This window comes from Dermochelys coriacea, chromosome 6, assembly GCF_009764565.3.
Source record: "Dermochelys coriacea isolate rDerCor1 chromosome 6, rDerCor1.pri.v4, whole genome shotgun sequence".
NCBI classification, from domain to species: Eukaryota; Metazoa; Chordata; order Testudines; family Dermochelyidae; genus Dermochelys; species Dermochelys coriacea.
In genome coordinates, this window is record NC_050073.1 from 108,904,265 (window position 1) to 108,928,591 (window position 24,327).

At 43.8% G+C, this 24,327-nt stretch overlaps 1 protein-coding gene across 12 annotated transcripts in view; it reads right to left on the reverse strand.

The window, feature by feature from the left end:
- Positions 1-24,327, reverse strand: part of LOC119857420 (exocyst complex component 3-like protein 2) — a 101,208-nt gene that overhangs the window by 47,044 nt on the left and 29,837 nt on the right. For 3 of the 12 annotated variants that reach the window (XM_043515824.1, XM_043515825.1, XM_043515821.1), the window contains exon 3: positions 10,467-10,725. The exons of 7 other annotated variants lie outside the window; for them this stretch is intronic. The gene's annotated coding sequence lies outside the window, so the exon portion shown is untranslated. Of the gene's footprint in view, positions 1-10,466; positions 10,726-12,254; positions 12,861-24,327 lie in introns of those variants that run through there. 2 more of the 12 variants (XM_043515827.1, XM_043515826.1) reach the window with 2 other exon arrangements.

The window sequence follows — 24,327 nt, forward strand, 5'->3', positions numbered from 1 at the left end:
TACCTAAGCGAAACCAATATTCCCATTGTTATTGCTGCTTGTTGTGTGCTCCACAATCTCTGTGAGAGTAAGGGAGAGACATTTATGGCAGGGTGGGAGGTTGATGCCAATCACCTGGCCACTGAATACGCGCAGCCAGACACCAGGGCAGTTAGAAGAGCACAGCAGGAAGCGGTGCGCATCAAAGAAGCTTTGAAAACCAGTTTCATGGTACTGGGTGACACTTCTGTTTGTTTCTCCTTGATGAAAACCCGCCCCCTTGGTTGACTCTAATTCCCTGTAAGCAACCCGCCTTCCCGCCTTCGATCACAGCTTGCTTGTAAAGGAAATAAAGTCACTATCGTTTAAAAAATATGTATTCTTTATTAATTGATTATAAAAATAGGGAGATAACTCACAAAGTAGCCCGGGTGGGGTGTGGGAGGAGGGTAGGAGGGAAGGAAAAGGCCACTTTAAAACTTGTTGAATGCCAGCCTACTGTTGCTTGGGCTGTCCACTGGGGTAGAGTGGTTGGGTGCCCGGAGCCTCCCACCCCGTGTTCTTGGGTGTCTGGGTGAGGAGGCTATGGAACTTGGGGAGGGGGCGTGGTTAAGCAGGGGCTGCAGCAGCAGTCTGTGATCCTGCTGCCATTTATGAACCTCCACCAGATGTTGGAGTATGTCCGTTTGATCCTGCAGTATCCCCAGTGTTTCCTCATGCCTCCTCTGATCTTCCTGACGCCACCTCTCCTCACGTTCATCGGCCACCATCCTGTACTCTGCTATTGTGTCTCTCCGCACAGCTCTGTCAGTGCCGGACGACTGCATGAGCTCAGAGAACATTTCATCGTGCGTGTGCTTTTTTCGCCGCCTTATCTGACATAGCCTCTGGGACGGAGGAGGGAGGCTTGAAACATTTGCAGCTGCTGGAGGAAAAAAAGGGAGTGAAGTATTTAAAAAGATACGTTTTACAGAACAATGGCTATACTCCTTCATGGTGAACAACACTATTCACATTACATAGCACATGTGATTTTGGTACAGGTCGCATTTTGCATCTTATATTGAGTGCCTGCAGCTTTGGTGTTAGAGATCACACACGCAGAGCCAGGCAACAGAATTCGGCTTGCCGGCGGCCATGGTAAGCCATAGTCTTTCGGCTTCTGCAACCTTCATAACAGCAGCCCCCTCCTTTCCCATATCGAGCAAAGCCCGTTGAATTGGCCATTTACTGCTGCAGTTTTCCTGTTAACATGCAGCAGCAGAAACCAAACTAACTCTCTCCCCCCATCCAATTCTCTGGGATGATCGCTTTTCCCTCCCCCCACTGCCTGGCTGGTATCAGGGAAGATCCCTGCTAGCCAAATGCAAACAGCTCAGCGGCAATGGCCCCCCCCCCCCCCCCCACCGCATGACTAACTGCGGGGAAGATTTCTTTTCAACCACAGGCAAACAGCCCAGTAGGAACAGCCACCTCTGAATATCCCCTTAATCAAATTCCCCTGTTTCAACCAGGTTACCATGAATGATATCACGCTCCTGAGGATAACACAGAGAGATAAAGAACAGATGTTGCTTGAATGCCAGCAAACACCGGGACCATACCCTGCCAGGCTTTGTCATGCAATGATACCAGATTACTTGCTACTAGCATGGCGTGGTAAAGTATCCTACCTTGGAGGACGGAATAGGGCTGCTCTCCCCAGAAACCTTCTGCAAAGGCTTTTAGAGTACCTCCAGGAGAGCTTCATGGAGATGTCCCTGGAGGATTTCCGCTCCATCCCCAGACAAGTTAACAGACTTTTCCAGTAGCAGTACTGGCCACGAATTCATCCCAAGTCCTCAGGGCTACTTAATCATTAAAAAACGCTTGCTTTTATAACACGTATTATATTTAAAAAGGTACACTCACCAGACGTCCCTTCTCTGGCTTCGTTGGTTTGAGAGGGTATTTCAGTCAGGGTGATAAAAAGATCCTGGCTGTCGGGGAGAATGGTGTGCTGTGTGCTCTCCCCAAGCTCCTCCTCCTCCTCATCTTCCCGATCTGCAAAATCCTCAGCCATGGAGAGTATCCCATCCTCGAAGCCCACGGACAGGGGTGGGGTAGTGGTGGCAGCCCCCCTAGAATTGAATGTAGCTCAGTGTAGAAGCGTCATGTCTGGGGCTCTGTCCTGGAGCGTCCATTTGATTCTTTGGTTTTCTGGTACGCTTGTCTGAGCTCCTTAAGTTTCAAGCAGCACTGTGTTGTGTCCCTGATGTAGCCTCTGTCCCTCATGGCCTTGGAGATTTTTTGAAATGTTTTGGCATTTCGTCTTTCGGAACGTAGTTATCATACCATGGATTCCTCTACCCATACAGCGATTAGATCCTGTACCTCCCATTTGGTCCAAGCTGGAGCTCTTTTTCGATTCTGGGACTGCGTGGTCACCTGTGCTGATGAGCTTGCCTGGCCAAACAGGAAATGAGATTCAAAAGTTTCCGGGGCTTTTCCTGTATACCTGGCCAGTGCATCTGAGTTCAGAGTGCTGTCCAGAGCGGTCACAATGGTGCACTGTGGGATAGCTCCCGGAGGCCAATACCTTTGAATTGCATCCACACTAACCCTAATTCGAAATGGCGATGTCGATTTCAGCGCTAATCTCCTCGTTGGGGAAGAGTATAGAAATCGGTTTTAAGACCCCTTTATGACGAAAAATGGCTTCGTTGTGAGGACGGGTGCAGGGTTAATTCAGATTTAATGCTGCTAAATCTGACATAAACTCGTAGTGTAGACCAGGCCCTAGGCTGGCACCTCCCTGATCATTCAGTTATTATCCACACCAAGCATCCATCCACATACATCCTCTATCTCTATTTTAAATCACAATTGTTAACAAAGCGAGATAAATACAACAAAAGGGCAGGGAGTCTCTGTGTGCTGTTTCTGTTGTTACAAAGTATTGCTTTGGGAACAGACTCTGTCTTAGGATGTACTAACACAATTAGCAGCTTGCAAATTTCACACAGAGAGGGAGAGAAACAGTATCAAAAACCAAGAGACCTCTTAATTAGTAATATCCTGGAATTTAAACTATGAAGAATCAAACTCATTTGTGATTTTAATACAGAACTTGTTTAATATGATCCAACAACATTCCCTAGCTACAAAAAGAGGAAGCAGGAAATAAAAACTTGTAAATATGTTTGATAGAATAAACATAAAAGCTCTGGTCAAAATCTGAAATTTCCATCACTTGAGGAATTCTGATTGTGACATACCTAGGGTACAATCTAGACGGGTGAGTAGCTGTGCAACCCCTGCCTTCTAATCTGGGGTGCCCTTTACACTGCTTTGCTGCTGTAGCCTCCAGTCACGACTGCTCACTGTGGCAATACAGCCCATATTCTTCATAGTAATATTATCATGATATGGCATAATTATGATTTATTTTGTGCAAGATAAGGCATGTGAGATATCATTGAAAAGGTTATGATTTACTGAATATGATTATCCTACTTGTATGCATGTATCATTCTTGTATCTGAAGTTAAGAATATTGTCTATGCATCTATCACAAATGTGTTTGCACCTGGGGAATGCCCAGAGCTGGGTGCGCAGGGGCCCCCACCGGCCAGAGCTTCCATTGCCTCCTGCAAGGCCAGATGCTGAGCCCCATTTGCCCCAGTGCCTCTCAAGCTGGGGACAGGAGTTGGATTGTGAAGGGGCTTTGAGAACGGGAGCTGCTCTGGGTCTGCCGGCCCTGGGGAAAAATCTGGGGTGTGGAGGGGGAGCAGTCTCCCCTGTCTGTTCTGTTTTGCCAGGCTCTGACCTGCTGGCTCATGCCACTTGCAGCTGCTGGGAAGAGAAGGGGGCTGGGGGAATTGCTGTCCCAGCGGCAGGAGCCGGAGCTGGACTCTCCAGAACCAGCGTCACCTGAAGTCTTGCCACGGCAGCTTGCCCCCTGCTCTGTGTCTCAGGTATCAGTTCATGGAAGATAGACCCATCCATGGCTATTAGCCAAGATGATCAGGGACACAATCCCATGCTCCAGGTGTCCTAAACCTCTAACTGCCAGAAGCTGGGACTGAATGACGGAGGATGGATCACTTGACAGATGCCCTGTTCTGTTCATTCCCTCTGAAGCCTCTTGCACTGGCCACTGTCAGAAGACAGGATACTGGGCTAGATGGACCATTAGTCTGTCCCAGTATGGCCATTCTTACTTTAACTAGTAATACACAAGTCACTAATACTATTGTGTGATGTATATATGGATTATATAGGAAAAGTTATAAACGTATGCTGGAAATATGTTGTTAAAATGTGTTTGGCACATAGGGCTTAAGTCACTCTGCCCTAGATAAAGGAGTGTGGTTCCACCTGTTGAACGTGTGTCCAATATAAACCCAGCAAGGAGAGAAAATGGAAATATATTTATATAAAAGAAAAAACAAGTAATCAAACTAGTGAATGGGGGAGATAGCTAGTTAACTATGTTAGCTAGTTAACAATGGGGGAGGAGACTGCAAAAACTAGCATGGCATCAGCTCCCTGGTGGATACAGCAAGCTGAGCCTCCAGAAGGGCTTCCTGACTTTGAACACAAAGGAACACTTTGAGGTTATAAGCAGAGAGAGGAAGCTATTTTGGAGTCCTTCACCTGAGGAGAAAAAGAATCCAAGCACTTTGGGCTCTGTGTTGGATCCTGGTCAGGACCTGGCCAGCCCTGTGGAAGAATGACTGTAGTGAGTGTAGTGTACCAAACTACTCTGAACAAAAAGCCCTTGTGTGTGAAGTTAGGTTTTAGTCTTAGAAGCATATTGTTACTTTTGTTTGTTTGTAACCATTTCTATCCCAATTCTGTCTGCTTGGTATCATTTAAATAGCTGCTCTTTGTTAAAAAAAACTTGTTTTATTAACCTTGTTTTATTACACACCCATCTCAGTGCAGCGTTTCAAACTGAAGAGTACAATCCTCAGCCAAATTAACAGGCTGGTGATGTGTACTGTCTCTTTAAAGGAGCAGCCAACTTGAGACGGTGTTGTGAGTGCTACCATGAGAGGGACTGGACACTGCAGGGGACATGGTTTTAAGGAAACTCAGGTCTGGAAGGGCTGTTGGGGTCATCCTGCAAGGAGTAATCAGGCTGGTGGAAGACAAGGTGAAACCATTGCACCGTGAGCAGACTGCTGGTGTCAGGGCTCTGAGCCAAAGCGGCACAGCACAGAAGCACCCAGGGGGACAGGGCAGGTGGTGACATGCCCTCTTACTGGTCTGGGTGACCCCCAAAGGGACACAGCTGGGTGTGTTGATGAAAACTTTTTAATGCCTTCCCTGCTTCCCGCTTTCCATGGCCATCAGAGCCTGTTGTCACAAAAAATTAACCACAGCACTGGATGGAATGACAGTAGGAAACTGATCAGAAGAAAATACTCTAATAAATGTAATTCTATTTCATTACAGCCTCCTTGATCTCATGTCCCAAATGACCACCCTCTTGCTCCTCAAAGCTCACTTCTTCCAGGCTGCAGCCTGCCCTACCAACTCTAATCCTCCACTGTATGAGCACACTTGCTTCAGACACCTTATTGGATCGCTAGCACTATTTTATCCATGGTGTAATATTCTCTCTACCAAACCTGGGGGTGGGGGGCAACTTTCAATTCTGCCCCGGCCCCTTTATGCAATTTTGGCCACTGAAAAAAGCAAATATTCCTGGTATAAAGGGGTTCCCTGCATGTTGTAGCACTGCAGAACAGCCCCGTGCTGCTTGGATGTAGCCAAGGCTCTGTACCATTGCCATTTTTCAACAGTCTATAACCCCTTTGTCTTTAGGGACTTTTTTTAAACAAAATATTTCAAATAAATTCCCTGTGGAGTTCCTCTATTCATCTTAGACTTAACCTTGCTATCTAGCAATTTCCCGTTTTTTGCCTGTGTACAAAAACAACTCTTTATAATAAATGGACTGTATGCCTAACTTGACCAATAACTAGTCATTGGGTTTAGATACGAATCAGAGGAAGTCAGACTATCTGCACTTCTCTTATAATGCAATGCCTTTGTAAGAATCCAACTTCAACAATTAATATTCCAACTGCAGCAATTTAATGGTGCCCCACCTCATTTTGTAGAGACTGATGATGGGGATCTGTCACGTAAAGACATAATGATGAACAATGGACACTGCTCAATAGAAGCTGCTATATTACTTGTACATGAATGCTGCCAGGCCAGCTGGATTCAAGATATCCAGAGAGGGATATCTTGCTCCTTTTGCTTGATTTCAAAACAAGTTGATGTGACCATCACTTTGAACAAAATGCATGAATATGTGTCAGAAAAGATATTCATTGTGATGACAAAACAATCAGGGGACAATATAGAAAATTATGCAGCAAGTTAGAATGTAAACTAAGTATTGTTTTGTACTGTCCGGTTAGGTTACTTAACTTCTTTAAATAAAACAATGCAAATATTGATCCAAAAAAGTGTCATATACTTGACTTCTCCACTTTCTCCTATTCCTCAATAGATGGTTGCCATGGCCTAGTGTGGCTGGAGTTCTATGTTAACACTGAAATCACACCAAGGTGAATGATGGAATGTCACAGAGGAAGCAAAGCAGCTAAGGATGGTTGGGAATTTCTGAATTAAACTTTTTTTTTCATGGAAAAATGCAGATTCATCAAAATTGAAACTTTTTGTGAGAAAGGGTCAATGTGACCCAGGGACCTCTTTGTGCCAACTGGCAGACGGCACAGGGGTGAATAAAGGTTACAGAGATCCCCTGAGTCTGGTATCTACAGAGTAGTTTCACTGAAGAAGGTCATGTATGGTCTCTAATGAAAGCCTGGGTCACACTGGTTATCACAATCATTGTGAAATGCCTGTGAAGATAATGTATAAGGAGTGATTGTGTGTGTGTCTCCATATATATATATATATATATATATATATATATAATGTTCTTCAGATCTGAAAATTAAGGCAGGTCACAGAAAGGTGGTGAGACACATACCGGTGTCAGGCAGGAGAAGGGGATGCTTATCTCTCTCTGGCAGGTCACGTGCAAATTAAATATTGTATAGTTCACAATAGTTGACTATTTATAGTCTAAGCAAAATGCTAATCAACAGATTGTGGGGGCTGCAGGAAAAAACAAAAACAGCAGGGGTCATTTCAGGAGAAAAGTCAATGAACTTTGGAAACTCTATCTGGGGTACAGCTGAACACCAAGCATCTCTCCCTGAGGAAGTAAAATGACAGTGGATTTTGCTTCGTGAAAAAGGAATCTCAGCCAGGCTTGGCTGAAAATGCTGAAAAGAACTTTGGGTAGGATAAACTTTTTTAGATAGGAGCATACCTTGTGAGTTAAGTTTAGACTTTAGTGAGCATGGTATGATTTTGTTTTATATGTAACCATTTGTTTCCATCACTCACACTTGTTTCTTGTTGAATCTCTGTTCTTTTTAAAACAAATTTCCTTTTCTTCTCCTATAATCAAATTCAAGTGCTGTGTGTGAGACAGGAATGGTGAGCTAAGGTAAAACTGTAAACTGGGATACACTGTTTCTTTGGGGACAGAGGAGCTGGGATTTCTGTGAGTATCCAGCTACTGGGGCTGGACACAACAGAGGGTCACTTTAAAGCCACACAGGGGCTAAGGTGTGTTTTGTCAACCTGCAGGGCAAAGGCAGGGCTGGCATAGCCCAGAGGAGAGTCCTGGAGAGGCTGGCAGGCTGGTTGTGTTAGGGGCTTAGCTGGCACAGACAAGACTCCCTCATGCTGGAGGCAGGTGGCAACAAGGTGACTCACAGCCCTGGGTGCCCCAGGAAACATCCCAGTTGGGTTTGATACATTTCCTGACTTGCAAAAATGTTGGGATGGGGTGAACCCACTTTTGAAATTATCAAAAAGGGACAACTGAACACTTTCAAAATGAAAAGCTTTAGTTTTTTTTCCTTTGAAATGACTTTTCATTTCGAAATTTAACTTTTTTGTACTATAAAAAAAGTTAAAAACGAAAATGGAAACATTTCAATTTTGACCAGACTCAAACAATTTTTTTATATTTATTTTTTAATCCTGATTCAGGGTAGGAAAAGTTTTTGAAATCTTGAAAATTTTCACGGGACGGGAAAATCATTTGCTACCTAGCCCTAAAAGCAACTCGATGACGCCTAACAAGGAGGAAAACAACAACAACAAAAGGACTACAAATAGAGTGTCTGAAGTGTTAAATGCCCCCTGCCTCTTGCTAATGAAAACAAAACAATTTCATGGTTGGTAGGCAATTCACATAGTCCATATTTTCTTCTTTTTTATGAGGACATGACTTCAAACTGACATCAATTGTCATTTAATTAGTAACCTAGTTTATTGCTCCTTTGAAAATATTTTAATTAAGTCCAGTGGGTGTTATTCTGTATTTGTCTACAAGAAACAAAGATCTGTAGTAAAAAAGAAAAGGAGTACTTGTGGCACCTTAGAGACTAACAAATTTATTTGAGCATAAGCTTTCGTGAGCTACAGCTCACTTCATCGGATGCATCTGTAGTGTGTAAGTTCCCCATTTAAAAACAAATACAAAGAATAAAAAACACCTAAGTTACAAAGATGTACAGAAATAGGGCCTGAGCCAGGACTTTTAGAAGTTGTAATGGAAATATCAGTATTATCAGTATCTTGCCCTCTCACTAATTCAAACATAAGGGGCTCACTGTAGAGGTTATAGTTTATTTCTCAGGAAGCAAGCAGAGATACTGAATCAGAAACACCCTTTCACTGATCTCACACAGCAGGTCTCCAGCATTAACAAAAGAATATTGAAGCAATTTCAGCTTCTTCCTATTTTTCAGGGCAACATCAGGGCAAGAGGAAGATTTATCTCTGTGCAAGAATGCATGAAAAACAAAGGGGTATCATACATACACCATAGCTAAGGAACTTATCATGTTTCCTCAGAGAGCACGCACTGAATGCTTGTCCTAAGACAATGCTTTTTTTGAATAAAATATTTCAAAGTAAATGACTCAGGTTTAATGTCTCTGAAGGTCACGTTAGGGGAGCTAGGTTGTGTTTAGCCCTGCACAGGTGCAGAAGTGCCACAGAAGCCAGATGCGGACTTGGTCATTACACCACTGGTGGACACGAAGTGTGGCATTAGAAACCACTTAAGGGTTGGGGAGGGTGGAATAAAAGGCAGCACCAGGGTCCCACAGGCATATCACACTGGCCAGCAGAATTGGGTCAGGGCAGGGAAAGTACACAGCGCACCTTGTTAAAGGGCATAAGAGATGCCATCATTGTGAACATTCTCCCAGCGCTCAGGAGGCATTGTGTCTACCTCTACTAAAATTCCTCTGGAAGCTGCTGCTGCCTGACCACAGCCACTACCTTTCATTCATGTAGTGACTTAAAGATGCAGTTTAGCCCTAGCAATATAAATAGTGGTCCCTAAAATAGCAAGAAGGCACAAAGTAACGTTGGATTCTCCCTATCATTGATACATCACACCCCCCACCCCCGGTAGTGCTCTGTTGCCAGAACAGCTCCTAAAGTGAATTGCAACCTTGAAAGCACTCCAGCACATTTGATACAAAGTGAACACGATCTTTGCAATGATGTGGTATGCTAGGAATTCAGAAGCACCAGACAGACATCAGAGGCACTGTTCCCTCTAAGCTATGCGTGTGTGCATGCGCACATAGATCCTAAACCCGCGCACACAGCAAAACACTGCATACACAAAAATTTGCACAGAAGCACAAAAATTTGCACAGAAGAAATTTTTTGCGCACACGGCCTGTCAAAAATTAGAGGGAACATTGACCAGGGGGAGGGTTTTTCTGAGCTGCAGTAAGGAAATGAAGTTTCTGTGTTCCAAATGCATCAGCTGGATGGAGGGTCCAAATCAATGAATTCCTCAAAATGGTGCAGTTTAGCAAAGGCCCCAAATTGGATTCTACTGCCCAGCAAAGTAGAAATACAGGCTGTTTAAGAGAATGGAGATTTCATTCCTTTAGTTGCACAAGAACCTCCACAGATGAGGAGTGATCAGGGAGATGAATGGACATGGAGTATGTAATGGTTGCAAAGCATGTCCTGCTAATGATAGGCCTAATCTTCTGGAGGATATGCTTCACAATACCTCCACAATTGTGGGTGGGCACCGTGTGACAAGATTCTGGGATTATCTACCAAACATTTAGTTCATGGCAAATTGGGATGTAAATCTACCCGGAGCTAGCCTGCTGCCAACCATGTATCTGTGTGGACCCTGCTGTTGTGCACTAAAAGTTCCCTAGTATGCTCCTGTTTCAAAGCATAGTAGGTCAAAGGGCACTATGGAATTTTTAGGGTCTACCTGGATAGTGAGGGGTAGATTTACACCCTAATTTGCTGCGAACTAAGTGTCCATGTAGCCAAACCCGAGGTCTAACCTTGCAACACACTATACATGCCTCCAGCCAAACCAAAAGACAATGTATCCATACCACACTTACCAGTGTACAAGAGGTTCAAAAGACTCCTCTCCCAAGGGAAAAAATAGCCTACTATGCCAGGCTAAAAAGGGAGCAGGAAAGCAGATCCTGGAGGAAGGAGAGATCACGAAAGTGAGCTTTTCACCCCCTGTATACTGCTATTTCCTGCACTCATTCAGCATCACCTCTGCCTTTTTCCAGAGCTCACATAGGTTCCTTCAGCACAAAGGAAGGGGGCAAATCTCAGGTGGCCTCAGAATGCCACTAGGAGCATATGTGGCTGGAATATAACAGAGAGCAGCTTTTATGCTGCATCCCCAGAAGCCTACAGCAGTGTCATTCTGGATAGCATCCCTGGAGGGCAAGCAATCCAGAGCAAATTAACTTTGAGAAGAGGTTAACAAGGTTTCTAGTTTCCACCTCAGTAAGTGTTAGGAATGTTATCGTTAGAGTTATCCTGAGAGCTCTATCTGCAGAATTTTACCAGGGTAAAATTAAAATATGGATTAGTGTTCCTTGTAATGTAAATTTATTTTTATTATAAACGATGGGTACCATTTGTTAAACATATTAATAACATTTTAACCCTATCATTATTTCTCCTTTTAAACTGCTCAGTGAACTAGCCTGCACTTTTTAAAATAAAGCATGTATTAATAGTGTACAATGTCCATTTGTGCCCAATATAACAGTTTAACCTTTCTTTTTAGCCCTATTTGGATAGATAGAAATCCTCTTGCACATTTTTCCTATGCCACCTATTGCAATAAATAATTTAGGTTTAATTTTGCATGCCCTGTCACAAACTTCCTGAATATCACAGCTGTAGCTCAATATGGCCAAGTATATATAGTCGAGACTGACAACGCATATTATGGTTTCTAAAACTATTTATGTGTTTTCTTCTGCTGCCACAAGGGGCCCGTGCTTCTTTAATTTTTAATCACCAACATTCCTTTGGCACTGTGTTGCTCTCTCTTCACAGGCACATCTGCTAAGCACCACCTAGAGGCTACAAGTCATAACTACAAACTGGTTTCCAGGCTAGCTTGCAAGCTGTCAGACAGGAGCACTACCGAACTAAGCATTAAATTAGGATCAGGACTCATCTATTTCTAGCCCTTGGGGACAGTCAGAGTTTAAAGCTGTTGTGAGTGCAGAGGTAAGATTAGGTATCTCAGAAACCAATGGGGCTGGGAAATAGGAGCTTTAGGAAACGGACACCCTATCTTTCCAATGGGAGCAATATATATTTGGTGGGCCAGATTTTTCATAGTGAGCACCCACAATTGTGGGCAGATTAGAAAAGAGAGCTCAGCTCCCACTTAGACACCCCTATAAGAGCCAGATTTTCAGAAATGCTCAGCACCCAGCAGCTCCCAGTGTGACACTCCTGGCCAGACTTTTAGAAGAGCTATAACCTACCATGCTGATCTCTTTTGAAAATGTGGACCCAATTGTGGATGCCAGTTAATTCTCAAAATCTGACCCCTACACCTGGAATATCCTAGGATTTCAAATTTGAAAGTATGATGTTATGTAGAGAAAAGTTATTTTAGGTTCATTTTCAAAGTCATTGCAATTTTCTCCCTCTCTGAGCCCTGTATAGTTGAACTCAAGCTATCTACGGCTTGTGGCTTTCCATGCAAGAGATGTAAAAAACAGCCCCAAAAGATTTTTTCAGTAAAATATACTGTGTATAGAGATTATGTGGAGTAGTTAGATGAGAATGGGATGAGTATTATAATGTGCTCAGAAGAAATGCAGCCATTCCAAACTCATGCTGATAAAACATTTATACCATCTCACCATGTTTTATTCCATATACACGAATGCATTTAGTTCAGACTTGACATTAAAATATCCAATATTGCTACATCATGTGGAAGCTCTGGAGGAGTCTTCAACCTTTCCTGGCCCATCCGACTGCTACAGGAAAGGAAGAAACATTGATAAGAGGCAGGTGAGCAGTGGGCCAGATCAAGGCAAATCACTCAGAAACAGGCTGAGAGAAAGAGAGGGAGAGATTAGTATTTGCAGAGCATCCGATCTCTGTTCATGTCAGAATAGATCTTGTCTTCCTACTTCTCTGTAAAGCTACACAAACACTATCTAAATAATAACAAATACAGGCTAACTCCTGAGAGGTGCTGAGCACTTGCAACATCTTAGCGCAATAATAATTATGCCTGGTGTTCATTAGCAACTGTCTCTTCTCTCGTGAACAAACAATGCTCTGCTCCTCACATAACCAAAAATGGACACTGTGAAGACATTTTGTTGACTGGACTTTAGACAACAAAATGAAATTCAACAAAGACAAATGTAAGGTGCTACACCTAGGGAAGAAAAATCAAATGTACAAATACAGAATGGGGGAAAACTGCCTTGGCAGCAGCACTGCTGAGAAGGATGTGGGAGTTGTGGTGGATCACAACCTCAACATGAGTCAGCAATGTGATGCTGTTGCAAAAAAAGCAAATGCGATTTTAGGTTGCATTAACAGAGGCATAGCATGCAAGTCACAGGAGGTGACAGTACCACTCTACCCGGCGCTGGTTAGGCCTCAGCTGGAGTACTGTCTCTAATTTTGAGCACCAATGTATAGAAAGAATGTAGAGAAACTGGAAAGGATCCAGAGGCGAGCGACAAAGATGATCAAAGGTAGGGTGACCAGATAGCAAGTATGAAAAATCGGGACAGTGAGTGTGGGGGGGGAGGCGGAGCACCCATATAAAACAAAACCCTGAATGTTGGGATTGTTCCTATAAAATCAGGACACCTTGACACCATAATCAAAGGGATGGAATGCAAGCCATACGAGCAAAAGCTGAAGGAACCGGGTATGTTTCGTTTGAAAAAGAGATTAAGGGGGAGACATGATAATGGACGTCAGATACTTGAAAGGCTGCCACAAAAAAGATGGAGAAAAGTTGTTCTCTTTTGCCACAGAGGGCAGGACAAGAGGCAATGGGTTCAAACTACAGCATTGCAGATAGGATAGGAGTACTTGCGGCACTGTAGAGACGAACAAATTTATTAGAGCATAAGCTTTTGTGGGCTACAGCCCACTTCATTGGATGCATAGAATGGAACATATAGTAAGAAGATATATATATACATACAGAGAAGGTGGAAGTTGCCACACAAACTGTGAGAGGCTAATTAATTAAGATGAGCTATTATCAGAAGGAGAAAAAAACTTTTGTAGTGATAATCAAGATGGCCCATTTAGACAGTTGACAAGAAGGTGTGAGGATACTTAATTTAGGGAAATAGATTCAATATGTGTAATGACCCAGCCACTCCCAGTCTCTATTCAAACCCAAGTTAATGGTATCTAGTGTGCATATTAATTCAAGCTCAGCAGTTTCTCGTTGCAGTCTGTTTTTGAAACTTTTCTGTTGCAAAATTGCCACCCTTAAATCTTTTACCTCTCTGGCCAGAGAAGTTGAAGTGTTCTCCCACCGGTTTTTGAATGTTATGATTCCTGATGTCAGATTTGTGTCCATTTATTCTTTTGCGTAGAGGCTGTCTGGTTTGGACAATGTACATGGCAGAGGGGATTGCTGGCACATGATGGCATATATCACGTTGATAGATGTGCAGGTGAATGAGCCTCTGATAGTGTGGCTGATGTGATTAGGCCCTATGATGGTGTCACTTGAATAAATATGTGGACAGAGTTGGCATCGGGCTTTTTTGCAAGGACAAGTTCCTGGATTAGTGTTTTTGTTGTGTGGTGTGTGGTTGCTGGAGAGTATTTGCTTCAGGTTGGGGGGCTCTCTGTAAGCGAGAGCTGGTCTGTCTCCCAGATATTATTTTTCAGGATAGGTTGTAAATCTTTGATGATACGCTGGAGAGGTTTTATTTGGGGGCCGCAGGTGACAGCTAGTGGCGTTCTGTTATTTTCTTTGTTGGGTCTGTCCTGTAGTAGGTGACTTCTGGGTACTCTTCTGGCTCTGTCCATCTGTTTTTTCACTTCAGCAGGTGGGTATTGTAGTTTTAAGAATGCTTGATAGAGATTTTATAGCTGTTTGTCTCTGTCTGAGGGATTGGAGCAAATGCGGTTGTATCTTAGAGCTTGGCTGTAGACAATGGATCGTGTGGTGTGTCCTGGATGGAAGCTGGAGGCATGTAGGTAAGTATAGCGATCAGTAGGTTTCCGGTATAGGGTGGTGTTTATGTGACCATCGCTTATTAGCACTGTAGTGTCCAGCTTGTGTGGATTGGTCTAGGCTGAGGTTGATGGCGAGATGGAAATTGTTGAAATCATGGTGGAATTCCTCAAGGGCTTCTTTTCCATGGGTCCAGATGATGAAGATGTCATCAATGTAGCACAAGTAGAGTAGGGGTGTTAGGGGACGAGAGATAAAGAAGCGTTGTTCTAAGTCAGCCATAAAAATGTTGGCATACTGTGGGGCCATGTGGGTACCCATAGCAGTGCCGCTGACTTGAAGGTATATATTGTCCGCAAATGTGAAATAGTTGTGGGTGAGGACAAAGCAGATGTAGATTAAATCTCAGGAAAAACTTCCTAACTGTAAGAAGAAGGAGAATGGAACAGACTGCCTAGGGAGGTTTTGGAAGCCTCTTTCCTGGAGGTTTTCAAAAGGAGTCTGGATAGCCATCTGTCTTGGGTCGTTTAGACACAACAAATCCTGAATCTTGGCAGGGGGTTAGACTAGATGACCCTTGTGGTTCCTTCTAACTCTATGGTTTTATGATTCTAAGGGTATGTCTACACTACGAAATTAGGTCGATATTATAGAAGTCGATTTTTAGAAATCGATTTTATACAGTCGATTGCATATGTCCACACTAAGCGCATTAAGTCGGAGGCGTGTGTCCTCACTACTGTGGCTAGCATTAACTTACAGAGCGGTGCACTGTGAGTAGCTTTCCCACAGTTCCCGCAGTCTCCGCCGCCCATTGGAATTCTGGGTTAAGCTCCCAATGCCTGATGGGGTAAAAACATTGTCAAGGGTAGTTTTGGGTACATGTTGTCAGTCGCCTCTCCCTCCGTGAAAGCAATGGCAGACAATCGTTTTGCGCCTTTTTTCCACACAGACACTATACCACGGCAACCGTGCAGTCCGCTCAGCTCAGCTCACCCACACCGCCGCTGTTGTGTCCTGGGTGCTGCTGGCAGCAGACAGTGCAGTAGGACTGCTAACCATCATCATACACCGCTTCCGCTGCAACTCTGCTTTGCTGCTATTGTCTCAATAGCGAATTTCTCCATGTTGTCTGTCATGGGTTCCCGGGTACGTGTATTCTTCCTTGGGAAATGTGTGCGGTGCTAACCATTGTCATCCACCGCTTCTGCTGCAACTCTGCTCTCCTGCTTTCATGAATCCACCACTCAGGTCCTCTTGTCGTTCTCTATAAATATCTATTCTTGTGGCATCCATCGTCAGCCTCCGCTTCCACTGCAACTCTGCTCTCCTGCAGACGCCATACCATGGCAAGCATGAAGCCCACTCAGATCACCGCAGCAGTTATGAGCATTGTAAACACCTCGTGCATTATCCTGAAGTATGTTCAGAACCAGAACCTACAAAAGCAGGCAAGGATGCAACGGCAGCGCGGTGATGAGAGTGATGAGGACATGGACACAGACTTCTCTCAAACCACGGGCCCCGGCAATTTGGACATCCTGGTGGCAATGGGGCAGGCTCATGCCATGGAACACTGATTCTGGGCCCGAGAAACAAGCACAGACTGGTGGGACCGCATAGTGTTGCAGGTTTGGGATGAGTCCCAGTGGCTGCGAAACCTTCGCATGCGTAAGAGCATTTTCATGAAACTTTGTGACTTGCTTTCCCCTGCCCTGAAGCACAAGAATACCAAGATGAGAGCAGCCCTCACGGTTCACAAGTGAGTGCCGATAGCTCTCGGGAAGCTTGTAATGCCAGACAGCTACCGGCAGTCGATAATCAATTTGGAGTGGGTAAATCTACTGTGGGGGCTGCTGTGATCCAAGTAGCAATGCAATCACTGAGCTGCTGCTATCAAGGGTAGTGACTCTGGGAAATGTGCAGGTCATAGTGGATGGCTTTGCTGCAATGGGATTCCCTAACTGTGGTGGGGCTATAGACAGAGTGCATATCCCTATCTTGGGACCGGACCACCTTAGCAGCCAGTACATAAACCGCAAGGGGTACTTTTCAGTGGTGCTGCAAGCACTGGTGGATCACAAGGGAAGTTTCACCGACATAAATGTGGGATGGCTGGGAAAGGTACTTGACGCTCTCATCTTCAGGAACTCTGGTCTGTTTGAACAGCTGCAAGAAGGGACTTACTTCCCAGATCAAAAAATAACCGTTGTGGATGTAGAAATGCCAATAGTTATCTTTGGGGACCCAGCCTAACCCTTAATGCCATGGCTTATGAAGCCATACACAGGCATCCTGGACAGTAGTAAGGAGCTGTTCAACTATAGGCTGAGAAAGTGCAGAATGGTGGTAGAATGTGCATTTGGACATTTAAAAGCGTGCTGGCACAGTTTACTGACACAGTTAGACCTCAGCAAAACCAATATTCCCATTGTTATTGCTGCTTGCTGTGTGCTCCACAATATCTGTGAGAGTAAGGGGGAGACGTTTATGGCAGGGTGGGAGGTTGAGGCAAATGCCTGAGATGATGGGGCATTCAGGATTCCCAGGTTTATGGATCTTGGGAAGCAGGTAGAATACCCCTGTTCAGGGTTCTAGGCATGTGTCTGCACAGATCTGTTCCTGTGCTTTTTCAGGGAGTTTCTTGAACAGATGGTGTAGTTTCTTTTGGTAATCCTCAGTGGCATCAGAGGATAATGGCCAGTAGAATGTGGAGTTAGAGAGCTGCCTAGCAGCCTCTTGTTCATATTCCAACTTATTCATGATGACGACAACACCTTCTTTGTAAGCCTTTTTTATTATGATGTCAGAGTTGTTCCTGAGGCTGTTGATGGCATTGTATTCAGCATGGCTGAGGTTATGGGGCAAGTGATGCTGCTTTTCCACAATTTCAGCCCGTGCACGTCGACGGAAGCAATCTTTGTAGAAGTCCAGTCTGTTGTTTTGACCTTCAGGAGGAGTCCACGCAGAATCCTTCTTTTTGTAGTGTTGGTAGGAAGGATTCTGGACGCCCCATCATCTCAGGCATTGGCACCCTGACAGCAGGATTGTCTGGCTATGTGGACTCTCTCCTCAGGCCCTATGCTACCAGCACTTCCAGCTCTCTTCGAGACACCACTGACTTCCTGAGGAAACTACAATCCATCTGTGATCTTCCAGAAAACACCATCCTGGCCACTATGGATGTAGAAGCCCTCTACACCAATATTCCACACAAAGATGGACTACAAGCTATCAGGAACAGTGTTCCCAATAATGTCACGGCAAACCTGGTGGCTGACCTATGTGACTTTGTCCTCACTCACAACTATTTCACATTTCGGTACAATGTATACCTTCAAATCAGCGGCACTGCGATGGGTACCCACATGGCCCCACAGTATGCCAACATTTTTATGGCTGACTTAGAACAACGTTTCCTTATCTCTTGTCCCCTAACACCCCTACTCTACTTGTGCTACATTGATGACATCTTCATCATCTGGACCCATGGAAAAGAAGCCCTTGAGGAATTCCACCATGATTTCAACAATTTCCATCTCGCCATCAACCTCAGCCTAGACCAATCCACACAAGCTGGACACTACAGTGCTAATAAGCGATGGTCACATAAACACCACCCTATACCGGAAACCTACTGATCGCTATACTTACCTACATGCCTCCAGCTTCCATCCAGGACACACCACACGATCCATTGTCTACAGCCAAGCTCTAAGATACAACCGCATTTGCTCCAATCCCTCAGACAGAGACAAACAGCTATAAAATCTCTATTAAGCATTCTTAAAACTACAATACCCACCTGCTGAAGTGAAAAAACAGATGGACAGAGCCAGAAGAGTACCCAGAAGTCACCTACTACAGGACAGACCCAACAAAGAAAATAACAGAACGCCACTAGCTGTCACCTGCGGCCCCCAAATAAAACCTCTCCAGCGTATCATCAAAGATTTACAACCTATCCTGAAAAATAATATCTGGGAGACAGACCAGCTCTCGCTTACAGAGAGCCCACCAACCTGAAGCAAATACTCTCCAGCAACCACACACCACACAACAAAAACACTAATCCAGGAACTTGTCCTTGCAAAAAAGCCCGATGCCAACTCTGTCCACATATTTATTCAAGTGACACCATCATAGGGCCTAATCACATAAGCCACGCCATCAGCGGCTCGTTCACCTGCACATCTACCAACGTGATATATGCCATCATGTGCCAGCAATGCCCCTCTGCCATGTACATTGGCCAAACCAGACAGTCTCTATGCAAAAGAATAAATGGACACAAATCTGACATCAGGAATCATAACATTCAAAAACCGGTGGGAGAACACTTCAACCTCTCTGGCCAGAGAGATAAAAGATTTAAGGGTGGCAATTTTGCAACAGAAAAGTTTCAAAAACAGACTGCAACGAGAAACTGCTGAGCCTGAATTAATATGCACACTAGATACCATTAACTTGGGTTTGCATAGAGACTGGGAGTGGCTGGGTCATTACACATATTGAATCTATTTCCCTAAATTAAGTATCCTCACACCTTCTTGTCAACTGTCTAAATGGGCCATCTTGATTATCACTACAAAAGTTTTTTTCTCCTGCTGATAATAGCTCATCTTAATTAATTAGCCTCTCACAGTTTGTGTGGCAACTTCCACCTTCTCTGTATGTATATATATATCTTCTTACTATATGTTCCATTCTATGCATCCAATGAAGTGGGCTGTAGCCCATGAAAGCTTATGCTCTAATAAATTTGTTAGTCTCTAAAGTGCCGCAAGTACTCCTGTTCTTCTTATCTGAGAAAAAGTACACCTATATTTTTTTAATATCCCTTTAGAATCCCTGGGTCACCAGGAACAGATATTTCAGGAAGGTCAAGTTGAAATTTAGCTGTATACAAATCATATGGCCTAACAGATGTGCAGAGATTTGCAGTTCAAGCAACAGCATTTACTAGTCATGTCTGTAGTAGATGTGCCTCTCCATGAACATTTATGTTCGCATTGTTTTATGAAAATAAACAAGGGCTTTTGGAACATACGGTGTACAGGTTCTGATTTTTAAAGCCTGCCCCCATTTTGTCCCCCAAGTGCAATTAATTGCAGGTATTGATGACAGCATGTAGAAGATGATTATATACCTAATTTACAAGCTCAGTTAGGTAGTTAGCTGCCATATGTACATGCAGTTATTTGTGGGTGAAAAATGAGAGGCTGAACTGAAGTCCTTTTACACATCACACCCCTAAATATAGTCAAATGAATTAGATCTTGTGCAGCATATTACAGTATTTCCCTGCTTGAAATGAACTTGCTGACTTTGCTATGCATGAATAAATCCACAGTTAACATTGCATCATATCACTGATTTTCTGTTGTGGTGCATTGAGTCTGCAATGCCTAAGTCCATCCTGTTCATAGAAAGCAATAGCTGCATGCCACAAATTAGTTGTCAAATTTATGTGCTCATAATGAGCAAAACAAAACAAAAATCCCATAGTGTGCCGAAGGCCTGTACATTTTGTTCAATGTTCTATTCTTATGAGCAACTGACCTAGATTCTCTGCCTGAATGAGAATGTTTCCCACCAATTGAGGCTGTTCAGAGAGTCAGGAATTCAAGTATTGCCTGAAAGCTTATCATAGAAAGAAAATGAGGCTATAGTTTTAAGAGAAAACAACAATATTCATTCGTCATGTAACATGTTCTCAAATATCCACATAAAGTGCAACACTGACTACACTAGCTTTCACTTCAGAGTCTGACAAAGACTGTATTTGCATTTTGTCCCCATTAGGCAAACAAGGCAGTTTCCAACACTATGCCTCCTTGCAATAAACACAGTGTGAAAAATTTTGCCATATGGCGAATTGGATTTTTTGTAAATGGTCTGGCAGTTGACTAGGAGTCAAGACTTCTTGGTTCTCTTGCTGTTTCTGCCACTGAATCATTCTATGGTCCTGGGCAAATCAGTTGTCTTTGTGCTTCAGTTCACCCATCTGTAAGATGAGTACTATAACCATTTATTATTAACCAGTAATACTTAACTCTCATGCATGTGGGTTGTGAGGCTTAATTCATATTTGTAGAGCACTTTGATTTCCTGAAATGAAAGGCACTATAGAATAGCCAAGTTCCTCTGATCTTACTCTGTAGACTGTACACTTTTTTAATATTGTAATTTACCCATTTTAAAGTACAATAAGCCATGATGGAATAAGATTTCTTTCTTTACCAGTAACTCTAGCCCGCACTACACCAGCAGTTTCCTCCCTAAGGGCTAGATCCTGGATCTATGAGTAGGGTTACCATATTTGAACATTCAAAAAAGAGGACACTCCACGGGGGGGAGGGGGTATTTGCTCATGCCCCTCGCCCCTGGCCCCACCCCAACTCCACCCCTTCCCTACTCCTTCCCCACCCCATTACAACCTCCTCCCCAAAGTTCCTGCCCCAACTCTGCCTCCTCCCCGCCCCATTGGACCCCTTCCCCAAATCCCCGCCCCGGCCCCGACTCCTCCCCTGAGCGCACCGCGTTCCCCCTCCCACCCCTCCCTCCCAGCCGCGCAAAACAGCTGTTTCACAGCGCAAGTGCTGGGAGCTAGGGGGGAAAAACGGGCACTCCCTCGACTGATCAACATTCACTTTCTTTCTCGAATGATCAACATTCACACTCTTTCTTGAATGATCAACTCTTCTTTGAGGAAAAATAATAATGGCTAAATCCCAGACATTTTTAGATATTTAAAAATTCCTCCCATACGGCAATTTAAGAACCAAAAAGCCGGACATGTCTGGGAAAATACAGACATATGATAACCCTATATATGAGAGGACTCTGGCCATTGCAGACCCCCATTGATTTCAGCACTCAAGCTGCACTTGTATATACAAATGTTCAGAATCAGGGTCAGTGATAAGACATGTACCCAGTGTGTTCATTTGGAAAGACATTATTCTTCATGGTCTTATCACTGAGCTTTAGCCACTTCTCTGCTTTGCTGAAACTTCCAGCAAGGCACTGATGATGTTAAAATTCAATTAGCTGCTTCGAAACTCAGATTTGGTTGACTGGATTCAAACACCACATCAGACAAATGGGTCTTCCCTCACAAGCTCCTTTCTTGTGTGTGGGAAGCACACAAACTAGGTCTTTCATTTTTCTGTTGAAACACTTGCCACAGCTGTTATTTTTAGAAAGCTGTGTGATGGTCTGACTTTTGTTTATGAGCAAAAAAAAGGGAATGCTGAATATTTTACTGTCTGTGTTGTTTGTGTTTTTTAGTTTCACATTTCATTACTGAGACCCCTTACTCTTCTGCCAGGAGACTGAATGAAGAAACCTTGCTGACAAGAAGCTTCGGCCCTCTGACAAAGCAGAGTAAAGGTGCAGTTGAATAAATAAAACTAGTCAGGGACACTGACAGGAAGTAAAAAGGCAGGAGTAAGGATGTAGGTGGTGAGGAACCAGGAAGCAGCATGTGATGGATCTATGACAAAAGTATGCCAGAGGACACTTTGAGACTGCAGAACCCACACTCAGATCTTGTAAACCTGCTGCACAAGGCAGAAGCAGGGGTTCTGCAGCTGAATGAAACTCAGCAGGAGTTCCAAGTTTAGCAACAAAAACCCTGTTTATGGCTTCAGGTTTATTTTCAGAAGGCTTTGGTTTTTGTCCCCCACAACCCACCCACTGCAACCAAAATAACACAAGACAGTAAAATCTCTATGTTCCCATCAAGCATCTTAACAATCTAAATTCTACATGATACCAAACAAGATATGAACAAGACCCCTTTTCCCCTCATCAGAGTTCCTTGTCCTGGCTTTTTAAGGTACTGAGTTTAACCAGGATCAGCTGCACCTGATTCCCTCAGCTGATAGCAGGAAGTCAGAAGGAAGTCCCCACGCAGGTGTCTTGTTTGTAGGGCCTCATCATACGGCACTATTGCCAGGGGTGCTGGAACAATTTTTATAGTGGAGGTGCTGATGATGGAAATCATGTATCTGGTGTTTGTTATTACTACTTCAAACCAGGGTGGGCGGCATCACCCCCAGTACCCCTAGATCCAGCACCACTGACTACTACCATGGGGTGCCTCACAGTTGCAGGGTCCTCTACAGAGAGAAATCAAAGGACCTCTGTATGCTCATCACGACTGAAAAACGATATGTGAGGGGAAATCACAGAAGTCAAAATGTGGCTTTTCCCACTGTAGCGTCTGAATATTGTCATGTACATATAAAGAGGAAAAATACACGGCAAAATACAAATGTGATACGCATTGGCTACAAACAATGCAATTTTCTTTCAGGCTGCATAACTGATGTTTAAAGCAAACATACAATCGCAAATAGAAATTGTATTAAAAAAACAAAATGAACAGATACTCTAAGCCCAATATTTTGACCTGAAAACTCAGAGCACCTTCAAGGCAAGTTAATGGGTACTGCTAGTCAAGTGTATTGTACAAAGAGATACATCAATGTAGCACAAGTAGAGTAGGGGCATTAGGGGACAAGAGCTGAGAGCTCTCATCCTTTAATGCCCCTACTCTACTTGCCCCACTCTACTTAAATCTTCATCATCTGGACCCATGGAAAAGAAGCCCTTGAGAAACTCCACCATGATTTCAACAATTTCCATCCCACCATCAACCTCAGCCTGGACCAGTCCACACAACAGATCCACTTCCTGAACACTACAGTGCTAATAAGCGATGGTCACATAAACACCACCCTATACCGGAAACCTACTGACCGCTATACTTACCTACATGCCTCCAGCTTTCATCCAGACCACACCACACGATCCATTGTCTACAGCCAAGCTCTAAGATACAACCGCATTTGCTCCAACCCCTCAGACAGAGACAAACACCTACAAGATCTCTATCAAGTGTTCTTACAACTACAATACCCACCTGCTGAAGTGAAGACACAGATGGACAGAGCCAGAAGAGGACCCAGAAGTCACCTACTATAGGACAGGCCCAACAAAGAAAATAACAGAATGCCACTAGCCATCACCTTCAGCCCCCAACTAAAACCTCTCCAGCACATCATCAAGGATCTACAACCTATCCTGAAGGACGATCCATCACTCTCACAGATTTTGGGAGACAGGCCAGTCCTTGCTTACAGACAGCCCCCCAACCTGAAGCAAATACTCTCCAGCAACCACACAACAAAAACACTAACCCAGGAACCTATCCTTACAACAAAGCCCGTTGCCAATTGTGTCCACATATCTATTCAGGGGACACCATCATAGGGCCTAATCACATCAGCCACACTATCAGAGGCTTGTTCACCTGCACATCTACCAATGTCATATATGCTATCATGTGCCAGTAATGCCCCTCTGCCATGTACATTGGCCAAACTGGACAGTCTCTAGGTAAAAGAATAAATGGACACAAATCAGACATCAAGAATTATAACATTCAAAAACCAGTCAGAGAACACTTCAATCTCCCTGGTCACTTGATTACAGACCTAGAAGTCGCAATATTACAACAAAAAAAAATTCAAAACCAGACTCCAGCGAGAGACTGCTGAATTGGAATTAATTTGAAAACTGGATACCATTAAATTAGGCTTGAATAGACACTGGGAGTGGATGTGTCATTACACAAAGTAAAACTATTTCCCCATGTTTATTTTTCCCCCCTAGTGTTCCTCAAACATGATTGTCAACTTCTGGAAATGGCCCATCTTGATTATCACTACAAAAGGTTTTTTTTTTTCTCTCCT